Source organism: Sus scrofa, chromosome 2, assembly GCF_000003025.6.
Source record: "Sus scrofa isolate TJ Tabasco breed Duroc chromosome 2, Sscrofa11.1, whole genome shotgun sequence".
NCBI lineage: Eukaryota > Metazoa > Chordata > Mammalia > Artiodactyla > Suidae > Sus > Sus scrofa.
In genome coordinates this window covers 99105009-99117205 of record NC_010444.4, presented here as the reverse complement: position 1 = coordinate 99117205, position 12197 = coordinate 99105009, and the positions used below count along the sequence as shown (strand labels likewise).

At 35.8% G+C, this 12197-nt stretch overlaps 1 long non-coding RNA gene across 1 annotated transcript in view; it reads right to left on the bottom strand.

The window, feature by feature from the left end:
• The window catches only part of LOC110259423, an 83078-nt gene continuing 75848 nt past the window's right edge, over positions 4968–12197 (bottom strand). Inside the window, exon 3 of the long non-coding RNA XR_002341821.1 lies at positions 4968–7239. This is a non-coding gene — a long non-coding RNA (uncharacterized LOC110259423). The remainder of the gene's footprint in view (positions 7240–12197) is intronic.

Below are 12197 nucleotides of genomic sequence, written 5' to 3'. Positions count from 1 at the left end.
CATAAGCTAATGACGTTGTTGAGAATGTGCCATTATGTTCAACATCTGGGTTTAGTGTCCAAACATCAACAGTGATGTTCTTGGCAAGGCTTCATTACTAAAAAGGAAACACTGAAATAACATCTCTCCCATCTTTAATTTTACAGGTGTATTTCCATAAAGGAAGTGTCGATTGCTTCTGAGGAAGAGTTATTTTGGTTTGGAAAATGATGTATTAATAAGAGAATTGTACTTAATGAAAAATGTAATGAGAGTGAGGTAATAAAAATATACTGGGAAGAAAATGAATACTAGATATTATAAAATGTGATTAAAAATAACTCCTGAACATTATATAAACCAATATAAATTAATTTCATATAAAGCGTGTAAATATATATAAAATAATTACAATTAAAATCAGGGACCTCATTAAGAACATAATATTTTTGTATTGATAAGTACCATTAAATGTCTATCATAAAGTTTCAGGAATGTCAGTGAGAATATTCTAATGAACGCTGTAGGCAAAACGATCTCCAAATCTCAATGTCATATTACAATGACTATTTTGCAGTTACATAAATTCCACTGTGGGTCCAGGTAGCTATTCAGGTCTTCATCTAGCCTTTTAGGCCACTCTGAACTTATGACATCTTTTGAATCAGTGGCTGTTTTCACAATTACCTCAGCCACAAAACAAAGAACATGGAGTATGACACAAATTATATAGAACTGCAACTCAAACCTTATTGGTCAAAGCAAGCCCCATGACCACACCCAAATGTACTTGTACAATTTTTTCTGTCTCTAGACAAGAGTTTTGGTACTAGACATAATACTAACCACAGAAGTTTACTGGATTTTCTTAATTGCTGATAAATGCACCTCTGTTAGCAAAATCAAATGGTAATCAGGTTACTTTGTGACTATAAGATGAGAACGACGGTGGTTAAATAATTTTCCTCTTATGACACCAAGTAATTATACACACAACATAGAACAAATGCTCAAAATATCTGAATGTAAAAACAGCTTCTAAAAAAGGTTAAATAAATTGGATTTACTAGTCAAAATATGTTACCTGAGAACCCATAAGGACATTATTAGTGTTTAACATGATTGAGGCATGGACAAAACCAAAAAATAAGCTATTATAAGATAGGAATAAAAAGTAAAGCACATGTTATGTATTAAGTTAGAAATGGGTTGGCCACAAAAATGTAGAGGTCAATACAACTCCTTTATTTGAACAAAACATTACATAGTAAAATTAAAAGAAACCCCCATAATAATGAGTCTAAATGAAGCACAAAAAGTTCAGTTGCATATATAGTACATGGAGCTGATTTCAAGGTTATGGAAATGAGTTGGCTCAACTAGTTAGCCAGGAGTCTGTAGCGCGAACCTTCCCTATCTGCCCTGATCCAGTTACACATTTGTGTTACCTGGCAGCTGTCCGCTTTAAGAATAAATAGAAATGAATCAAGCCCTGTGGTTCTGTGATATCTAGCACAGTGGGTATCATTTTAACAAATCTTATGGCTAGTTGATGTGCATTTTCCGAGGCCACAGAATTTGGGTCAGGGAGTATGCGGTTAAAGCTACAATCCTCTTTCTCCTTCCCCCTGCTCTTTCTTCATCTGGACTAACTTTCTGTGTATTTCATTTCCCACATCCAGCAGTTAAAAATGTACCCTACTCTGATTTGAAAATAAGGCTGGACAGGTAATGAAAATCTGTAGAAAATCAAATCACATGTATCTAAATTTCCAATGCTATTTTATTTTTTTCAATTCAAGCATATTTCAAAGTTATAAAGTAAAAGAATACTTCCCATTCCCTCAACTCCACCCTTCTCCCACTTTCTAGACAAAATACCTTATTTTATACTATATGTATTTTATATATATATATATATATATATATATATATACACACACACACATATACACACATATATATGGTGGCAGAGAAGGTTTGAAAATACCTTATTTTATACTATACAAATTTTATATATATACATACATACATATATATGGTGGCAGAGAAGGTTTGAATGTATCATTTAAAGTCATAATAGTATTTAATAAAATATTAAGAGGATATAAAATATTACCTTTGTATAATACAGTACTAAAGAGAGTAGATATTTTGCTTTCACTTCTCAATTATGATACAAAAACTAGTATATAAACACAAAATTAAAGTTTAGAAAATTTAATGTTTAACAAAATTATTGATAATCAACATTAATTTAGGATAAAATACCTTATGAAAATACATTAGGAGACCTGGGTTTCTAAAAATTGTCAATTCTTCATTATACTTTGATCTTTATTATTTTTTAAGCTGATGAAGCATTTTCTACTAGACATCTCACTAGAATGCTATTAACTTACCAACTCAAGAGGGCTTAACCGTTAACAATTTTTAGTATTTTTAAAGTTGTACACCACCCATAGGAGTTTTCAGTGAATTAGTCCCTATTGCTCAACCAGTGATTTAAGTGATTTTTTTTTATCTTTAAGCAATTACTGCAATTTTAGAAACCACAGGCATTTTTATTTTTTTTCTCCTGATGAATTAATTTAGTTCTAGTAATTGTTCGTGGCCTTTGTTCAAAAGTTCCAATTCCGTAACGCAGTATTAAAACTTGATTCTTCTTTTCTTGTCCACTCTGCATTATTGATTATATATTACATAAAGATCAGTCCACAAGCCCAATCATAGTCATGTCATTTTACCACTAAAATCACTTCACTGGCTACCCCTCATATATGGTTAAAATCCATTTTCCTCATTATTGTCTATAAGGTGTTCTTTGCTGCCTCATAAGCTTCATTTGGTCCCATCTTCCCCTCCATGCACTAGGCTCTAGTCACACTGCTAAGTTTTCAGAAAAAAATATATGTGAAATATCAATATACTGTACTGCATTGAACAGATATTTTCTAAATAGTACTCCAGTGACTGGATACAGCTCTTGTCCCTTCAAAAGCTACATATCTTATTCTTCACTGTTTACTACTTGAAGAATCAGCAGCAACTTAATCCTAGGCATTACAGCATCATATATTTTAGTCATTTTTATGGTATTTCTAGAGGCATCTGCCATAATGTTTAAGTGAAAATGGATTCAGTTTCTGCCCTACAGCTTATTCTGTAAGTGTATGTAGGCAGCCATTTAGTATCAAGAAGAAATTTAAATTTCCATTTCTGAGATTATATGCTCTTAAAATTTAGGGTTCACAGATATAAGACTCTGCAGATAGAATTAATTTGAGTTATATGAAACTAGAAGTTGACATCCTAATTTTGTAATTAATTATTCATATATGTTCATCTTAATTATTTAAACCAATTTACCTGTTAACACTATATCCTTTCAACAATGCTCTTTATAGTAGAGAGAGCTATAAGCCAGAAAGATTCTTAGCTCTTACTCTAGCTTCTCCTTGGGGCCTCAAGAGATTTAATGTGTCAGTCTAGCTCTTGTAAATGCCCTAGCTACAGCTCTTTTTATTATGTTCTCATATAATCTTCTCATGTCAAGGGTCTTCACTCACTTGGAGCATACTTTGGGGCTTAGACAGAGACTCTACAGACTCAGCATATTTCTGTATTGTGTCTTTGAGACCTATTACTGAGAGAGGCTTGAATAACTGACACAGAGCAGCCATTAGATGACACACAAAGGATTTGATGAACTGGTGTGATATCCTCCAAAGTAAATTTTAAAAATCAGAATTCAAACTCTATTTCTAAGTAACTAAATTAGAGAAATATACTTTCTCCTTGTTCTTTTTAATGTTTTTGCTATTTTATATCTTTGATTTCAAGAGGCCCTGATAAAATTTGAGTTGCAATATTTTCTAAAAGGATCCAAATATATTTGTTCATGACATGATTATATATGCATGTGTAATCCAAAAGGATTATTAAAAAGCAAAACAAAACCAAAACACTGTTCGATCTAATAAGGGAATTCAGCAAAGACTCAATATTAAGGTCAACCTAAATAAAATTATTATCTGTACAACAGTAGCAACATACAAAGAGAAAATAAAATTTCAATATTAATACTGGAGTTTACCAAAATTAAAACTGTTCATGAAAATAAACTGTTAAAATAAATAAACAAGCAAGCTGCTGAGTGGGAGAAAATGTGCCACGGTACATATGTCAGACAAAAAGATGTGTTACCTAGACCTGTACCATCCCTTTTGCCATTAGTTACATATAGGTATTTAAATTAAAATTAAAAATTTAGTTCCCTTAGTTATTCTAGCTTCATCTGAAGCACTCAATGGTATTATGCGTCTAGTGGACAGCATACAAAATTCTATTGGACAGAGCTAAGCTATATAATATTAAAAACTTTTAAATAGCAATTAATGAAAATGTTATGTCCAAAAATTGGGAATGATTCAAATTTGTAATAAATGATTGAATGAATAAATAATGGTAATTTTATATAAAAAGATACTACTCACCAATAGAAAACATAAATATAAAACATGAAAGAATTGTTAAGGCCTTATGTTGAACCAAAGAAGCTAGATATATGTATCACATGATTTTATTTAGATGAATGTTAAGAACTTATAAAACTTTGAGTTCCCATTGTAGCTCAGTGGTAATGAACCTGACTAGTAACCATGAGGACATAGGTTTGACCCCTGGCCTTGCTCACTGGGTTAAGGATCCAGGGTTTCCATGAGCTGCAGTGCAGGTCGCAGACACTGCTCAGATATGGTGTTTGTGTGGCTGTGGCATAGACCAGCAGTTGCAACTCTGATTCAACCTCTAGTGTGAGGAACTTCCATATGTTGCAGGTGTGGCCCTTAAAAAAAAAAAAAAAGGCAAAAAAAGAACTTTATAAAACTAACCTACAGAGACTGAAATCATTGTTGTTATCTCCAAGAGGAATAGAGAGCATGAGTGAACTTTCTAGAACTAATAGCCACCAAACACACATATATGTGGCCAAGGCATAAAAGATGGTGATGACCTGCTTTGGATATCAAAGAACTTCAAATTAATCACACAGAGCAATATTAGCATGCAGCAACTCAAATGTCTAAACGAAAATTGCAATTATCAATGCAGTTACTAAAGTGGAAGCGTTAGGAGTAACGGGAACACACATACACTCCTGGTGGAATTATAAATCCATATGGCTACTCTGGAAAACAGTTTAGCCATATGTAATAAAGCTAAATATGTTCATATGTTAGGAACAGTCAATTCTACTCCCAGATATTCACCCCAGAGAAATTTGCACATCTGTTTGGCAAGATACATACAGAAGTATGTTTAGAGCAGCACTATTTATTGTAACTCTAAACTGAAAACAACCTACATGTTCTTTAGTGAAACAAGAGGTCAATAATATTAGCATGAGAGATTTCTACACAGCAATAAAAATGAACAAAGCACAATGACATGCATCAACATTTTTGAATCACACAAATATAATTTCAAGTAAAAGGATCCAGGCAGAAAAACAGTGCACACTCTATGATGTCACTTATATAAAGTTTAAGAATAGGTACAAATGTTCTTTGGTGTTAGGATAATGATCATCTTTTGAAGAGTGGCAGGAATTAGGATGAGGGAGACTTTGAGGAGCTGGTAATATTCTAGTTTTATTTCTAAGTGCTGCTTACATAGTGGGCTCACTTTTAATGAAACATCACTTTTGTACAGTTTTGACATGTGCCATTCTTTTTAACTTTATACTTAAAATGCATATTAAAGAATTTTTGTTCATCAGAAGATACCATTAAGAAAGTGAAAAGCCAGAATGTGAGAATATATTTTCAGTGCATGTAACAGATCTCTTCTATCAGGGAAAAGTTTATTGATAGTTCCCTACAAGTTACTAAATGACTGCCTTAATGTTTATCATCTCAGATAATCCTCATAGCAACTTCATGTTTAATCCCATTTTACAGAAGAACCTGAGATTTGGAGGATTTGAGTGATTTTCCTCTGATCACTAACATGGACTGTCTTCAAATCCACCCTCTTATGTGCATAAAACATATAGTAAACTGCTATAAGGATATGCCAAGTCATTCCTCACATATACTTCCTCACAATGTATAACATAAATAATTGATAGATTTTTAAATGTGCATATGTATATACAGGTAACCCACCCCTTAAACTACAAAGAGAAGCATTATGAATACCAGAGCACAAGCTCTGGAGTCACAGGGAATCCTGGGTCCATCATTTCCATTCTAGTCTTGGAAAACAACTGCTCTGTATCTTGGTCTCCTTCTCAGTAAAGTGATAGTACTTTCATATGTATCTGGAATGGTGGTATGAATGAGTACTTAGCACTGTGGTACGAATGAGTACTCTTTAAACATAATAGAATGGTAAATAATTTAAAACACATTTAAAATAACGTTCATTTTAAATCTGAAATTTTATCACGTGCAATCCACTCTGGAGCAAGATTGCCTAGTGGATGTAATGGTCTGTTGCACTACAGAGGGATCAGGTAACAATGTTGGTATAAGACACAAAGAGATGACTATTACTGATGAAAGACACTAACTTGTTAATACCATCGGAGAGAAGATATCTATGTCAGCTCACTAGGAAAGTTTGGATCAAAGACTTGGCTTTTTTAAAATTGGCATTATAATTCATTGGAATAAACACTTTGAATAATTCTCTGTAAATGAGTTCAAAAGTAGTTATACAAATATGTGCCTTTAATTCATTCGGAAAGGAATAACATGTCCAAATTTGCTATACTGATATCAGATTCCAGAAATGAAATAAGTGATGGCCTGAATTACTTTCCAAAAATTGGAGTTTTAAAGATTGAATACATACATACATAAGGATTTAAAACTTTCAATTATTATGAAGATGGACAGATACTTGAATTTACCTTCTGGTATTAAATCAAAGGAGTAACAAATTTCTATTAAATTTTTATTTATTCATGTTATATTTCTTTTGAAATTATAATATATCTAATTAAAATATTATGCTACGCATTACATAATCTTTATTAAACTACATTGTCTGATATTTCCACTAGTTTTCTTCTTTTACACATGGTGCATTCCGTTTTATGTTACACAATAGGTCTTTTCTGCACAAGATAGACTGTATTAAAACACAAAACTATTACTCTGCTTCAGATTAAATTGTGCTCCAGAGGTCATGTCCCATATACAGGGGGTGTCAGCTATTCAGTTCCAGTGGCATCCTCTTACTGTGTTGCCAGATCTGCCAATTTTAAGTGAGAGTAAATTTTTTTTAATTGTGGAGATTTAAAAAGGAAGCAGATGTTTGGTTCATTTATGGCTTCTGGGATTCCTGTAGCGCATAGTGTCACTATGTACTTCCATAAACTTAGACTCAAAATAGCCAAAGTTATTTTGTTTATTTGTTTTTTAGCTTGTGGTCTTCTTTTATTCCCCTCCCTCTGCAGGCAGAGACAAGACCTTGCCGAAAGCAAAAAAAAAACAGAGGTTGTGGTTGTGGGCTCCAGGTTACATTCTCCAATTTCCCCACCCTAGACACTCTCTGTGAGCCACATGTGTAAAATGCTGGCCTGTGAGGATACTCTGAAAAACACCAAAAGGTGCAAAGGTCCCACCCCTGGATGAAGACAGCAGGAAGAAGGAAGCTCAAGTCTGTCAGGATATAGGCTTAGGTTTCCAGAAGCCTGTAGTGGAGGCAGAGCCTACTGTGACCACCATGAGTCTGGGAGAAACTCCATGCACTCCTCATGGGCTACAGGGAACTGAAAAGGGAAGCTTCCACATGAAGTTCTGGGAGGGAGGTGGTGCTGGGAAAGATGGAACATTTCTGCACCTCTGTGAGGGGAGCGGGGCACAGAGGTAGGATTTAAGAGATCTCGGAGCATGGGAGGTCCTTCCAATGCTTATTCTTGCAGACATGGAGATCCATCTGAGTGGCCATCTCAAAAAACCTTTCTCTTTGGTCTTGACTAAGGACCAGAGACAGCTAAAGGCACTGGTTCCTCAGACCTGGTCATCTTTGCCTTACTTGAGCCAAGCTTCTCCTAATATGTCCATCTTGCCTTAGGGCATTCTTCCCTGCTAGGGTGATGGGCATATTGGGGCATAATTATTTTTTACATTAGATCCTCTTTTGTAGCTTTTGCCTCACCATTATTTCACTTGGACATCCAAGAGCAGAACTCTGCCATCATGAACTCATATATCCAAACAGCACTTTTTATTTTTTCAAAACCTTAAATCTCCCCTTTTTGAAATTCTACCTTTTTACAGACTATCATTACCAATGTTCTCTTGGACCTATTTTAAAATCCTATTAATAAATTTCTTAACACCAGAGTTCCCTTTCTGAAAAAAACCCTGCATATGTATATATATACACACACACATACACACATGTAAGCCATATATATATGGCTTATGTACATATATATGTGTATAATATACATATATATGAGTACTGTTAATTAGAGGTATTTAAATTCCAAAATGAAAAAATAGAAGATAGGAAATTAAAGCAATAAGTAACAGATAATAGCAGTTGGTTATTTCTGTAACTTGGTATCAAAAGTCTGATACTTCTTGATTTGTACAAGACTCCAGGGTCAAGACTTATATATTTTTCAACATCTGTAACATTCCAGGCCCTTTGCAAAGTGGTAATTGAGATAAAATGGTAAACAAAACTGGTTAGACTCTGCCTTCTTAAAGCTTCTATTTTATAAAATAAAATTTAGTTATAAAGACAAATAAGATGTATGCATACATACGTTATTATACATATTTTATATATTTACATATAAATATATAAATATTAAAACTCATAGCCTGGTATCTTAAAGTCCAAATTCCCATTACTTAGTCTTTCAGGGTTTGGTACCTACTACACCTTTCCAAAATTATTTTACTCACCCCAAGGAGCTTATAGCATAGCTATAGGGATCAAACCTGTGTCCTCCCAGATGCTAATCAGATTCATTTCTGCTGAGCCACAATGGGAACTCCAATAAACTTCCAAGAGGAAGAATTATTCCTGTTCTCTCTCTCTCTCATACACACACTTACGCACGCACACACATATTCCCTTTCTCTAGAATGACTGCTCAGTTTATAGAGGGATCTTAACAGTATCTGTGGGGGAGTGGGATCAAGATGGCAGAGGAGAAAGACATGCTGTTCACCTTCTCCCACAAACAAAAAAATTAAAAAAAAAATCTACATGTAGAATGATTGCCACAGAATATCTACTGAACACTGACAGGATCTTAAACCTCCAAAAAGGGCCACAAAACCTTCACATAACTGGCTAGAACAAAAGGGGGAAAAAAAGAGAGAGAATTTAAAAAAATAAAAGAATAAGGATGGAACCAGCACTCCTGAGAGGGAGGTGTGAAAGAGGAAAGGAGCCCACACCCTGGGAAGCAACCCAACTGACAGAGACATCAGCCAGGACAGATGGGGAACCTCAAAGCATCGGAGAAAAGCACAGCACTCAGACTGAGGATGGCAAAGCAGAAAGAGAGCTGTACAGACCATCAGTACCACTGCTCCTGGATACCACAGCCTGAGATGCTTAGAAAGGGGCTGGGAGCTGAGACTCAGGGTTCAGAAATCAGTGCTGGGGAGAGGCCTAGATTGGCTGTGTGGAGATAGCCTGAGGGGCTAGGGAGCAGTGCTCTACAGGCTGGGGAGCAGAGCACCACAGCCCAGGAGGAGGAGGCCTGGGCCCTCAGGAGAAGCAAGGCACCATTATGGGGGAGACTTAGAAGAGGAGGGGTGGGACTGCCATAGGAACATCTTTCTCTGTGCATGTGCAGGCTCTTGGGTGGGGGTGGGGCACCTCTTGCACAGGCCACAGGGGCAAATTGCTGCAGCCATCTCAGACTCCAGAAATGGGCAGGGAGTGCCATCACTAAGGGTCCATGAACAGGCACCACCTGCAGGCCCAGTCACCTCAGGAATTGCCACCCAGGACAGCACTGCAACCAAGAGCCACCCATTGTCCTTAATCCCCTGGGAATGCACACACCCTGCTGTTGCCATTGCCAAAGGCCCTGTGTACCACCTACACCTCCCTGGGGATCACTGCCATTCCTGAAACCAGGAGCAGTCTATGCCACATCTCTGTGGGTCTTTGCCACTGTTAGGGGTCCAGCAACCAGGAACTGACTACAGGCCTTGCCCATTCCCTTCCATCTCCTGAAGCAAGTGCAAGACGTACACTGGCACACCATCTATCAAGGGGCTAGCGGACTGCCCACACTGAGCAAAGAGACAGCAAGAATCCAAACCAAAGGCAGCCCTCATGGCAACAAAACAAATGAATGAAAGAGTAAGCCCTCACAAGAAACCTATGGGTGATCTTGCACATAAATAGCTCTCTAAGACTATAGGAATTGCTTTCCCAAAACTCCCATAATAAGAGTAATATAAGCAAAATGGAGAAGCTCAGGAACCATTCCCAGTTAAAACAATAGGAGAATTCCCCTGAGGGAGCAAGTTACACAATAGACCTCTGCATTCTAACAGACATTCAATTCAAAGAGGATATAGTGAAATTACTGAAGGAATTAAAGAGTGTATACTGGAGTTCCCATCTTGGTGCAGCGGAAATGAATCTGATTAGGAACCATGAAGTTGTTGGTTTTGATCCCTGGCCTCGCTCAGTGGGTTAAGGATCTGGAGTTGTGTTGAGCTGTGGTGTAGGTTGCAGATGTGGCTTGGATCTGGTATTGCTGTGGCTGTGGTGTAGGCTGGCAGCTATAGCTCCGATTAAACCCCTAGCCTGCCACAGGTGCAGCCCTAAAAAAAGACAAAAAGACCAAAAAAAAAAAAAAAAAAAAAAAAGAGTGTACATGGACAGTAATGCAGATTACTTTAGAAAGGAATTAGAAAATATAAGGAGGACCCAAGAGAAATTAGAAAATTAATTCGCAGAGATGCAAGCTGAGTTAAAAGCATTGAAGAGCAGAATGAATAATGTAGAGAAATGTATAAGTGACTTGGAAAAGAAAATAATTGAAATCACCCAATCAGGACAGCAGACAGAAAATCAAATGAAAAAACATGAATGCAATATAAGGGACCTATGGGGTAATATAAAGCAGGCCAATCTACACATAATAGGGATTCCAGAAGGAAAAGAAAGAGAAAAAGGAATCAAAAACATATTTGAAGAAATTATGGCTGAAGACTTTCCAAATCTAAAGGAAAAAGAGATCAAGATTTAGGGAGCACAGAGGGTCCCAAACAAGTTGAACTCAAACAGCCCACACTGAGACATATTATAATAAAAATAGCAAAAGTTGAAGATAAGAATAGGATTCTAAAGGCAACAAGAGAAAAATAAAGTTAATTATAAGGGAACCCCTATAAGGCTATCAGCTGATTTTTCTACAGAAAAACTATAGTCCAGAAGAGAGTGGCAAGATATACTCAAAGTTCTAAAAGGGAAAAATTTGCAGCCTAGTATATTCTAACCAGTATTATTACCATTTAAAATAGAAATAGAAGGAGAAAAAAATATTTTCTCCAACAAAAACTAAAAGAATATGGCAATACTAAACCCATTCTAAAAGAAATGCTGAAATGTCTCCTCTAAATAGGACAGAAGTAAGACGATATAGGATGGAGAAAATCCAAGTGAAAAATAATCACTTAAATAAGTCAGTATACAGATTAAAAAAAGACTATTTGTAAAAGCAAAGATGAACATGAGGAACAGTAAAAGGATAAACACAAAGATATGAAAAAGGACATTAAAATCATAAATCAATTTTAGAGTGTGTTTTGAGCCCATATGACTAGCAGGCTAAAAGCAAGCTGATACAGTAAAGGGTTAACATAGTTGACAAACAGGGCAATCACAAAATCAAAACCAAAAAAATACATTCACAAAAGCTAAAAACAACACAAGCATAAAAGGAAGTCATCCAAACAAAGAAAAAGGAGAAACAGAGAATCAAGTGAAAAACAAGGTTTAAAATGGCAATAAATACGCATTTATCAATAATTATCTTAAATGTCAATGGACTGAATGCTCCAATCAAAAAACATAGAGTAGGAGTTCCTGGCTCAGTAGTAATGAACCCAACAAGTATCCATAAGGATATGGGTTTGATCCCTGGCCTTGTTCAGTGGATTAAGATCCAGCGTTGCCAGGAGCTGTGGTGTAGATAGATCAAGGACATGGCTAGGATC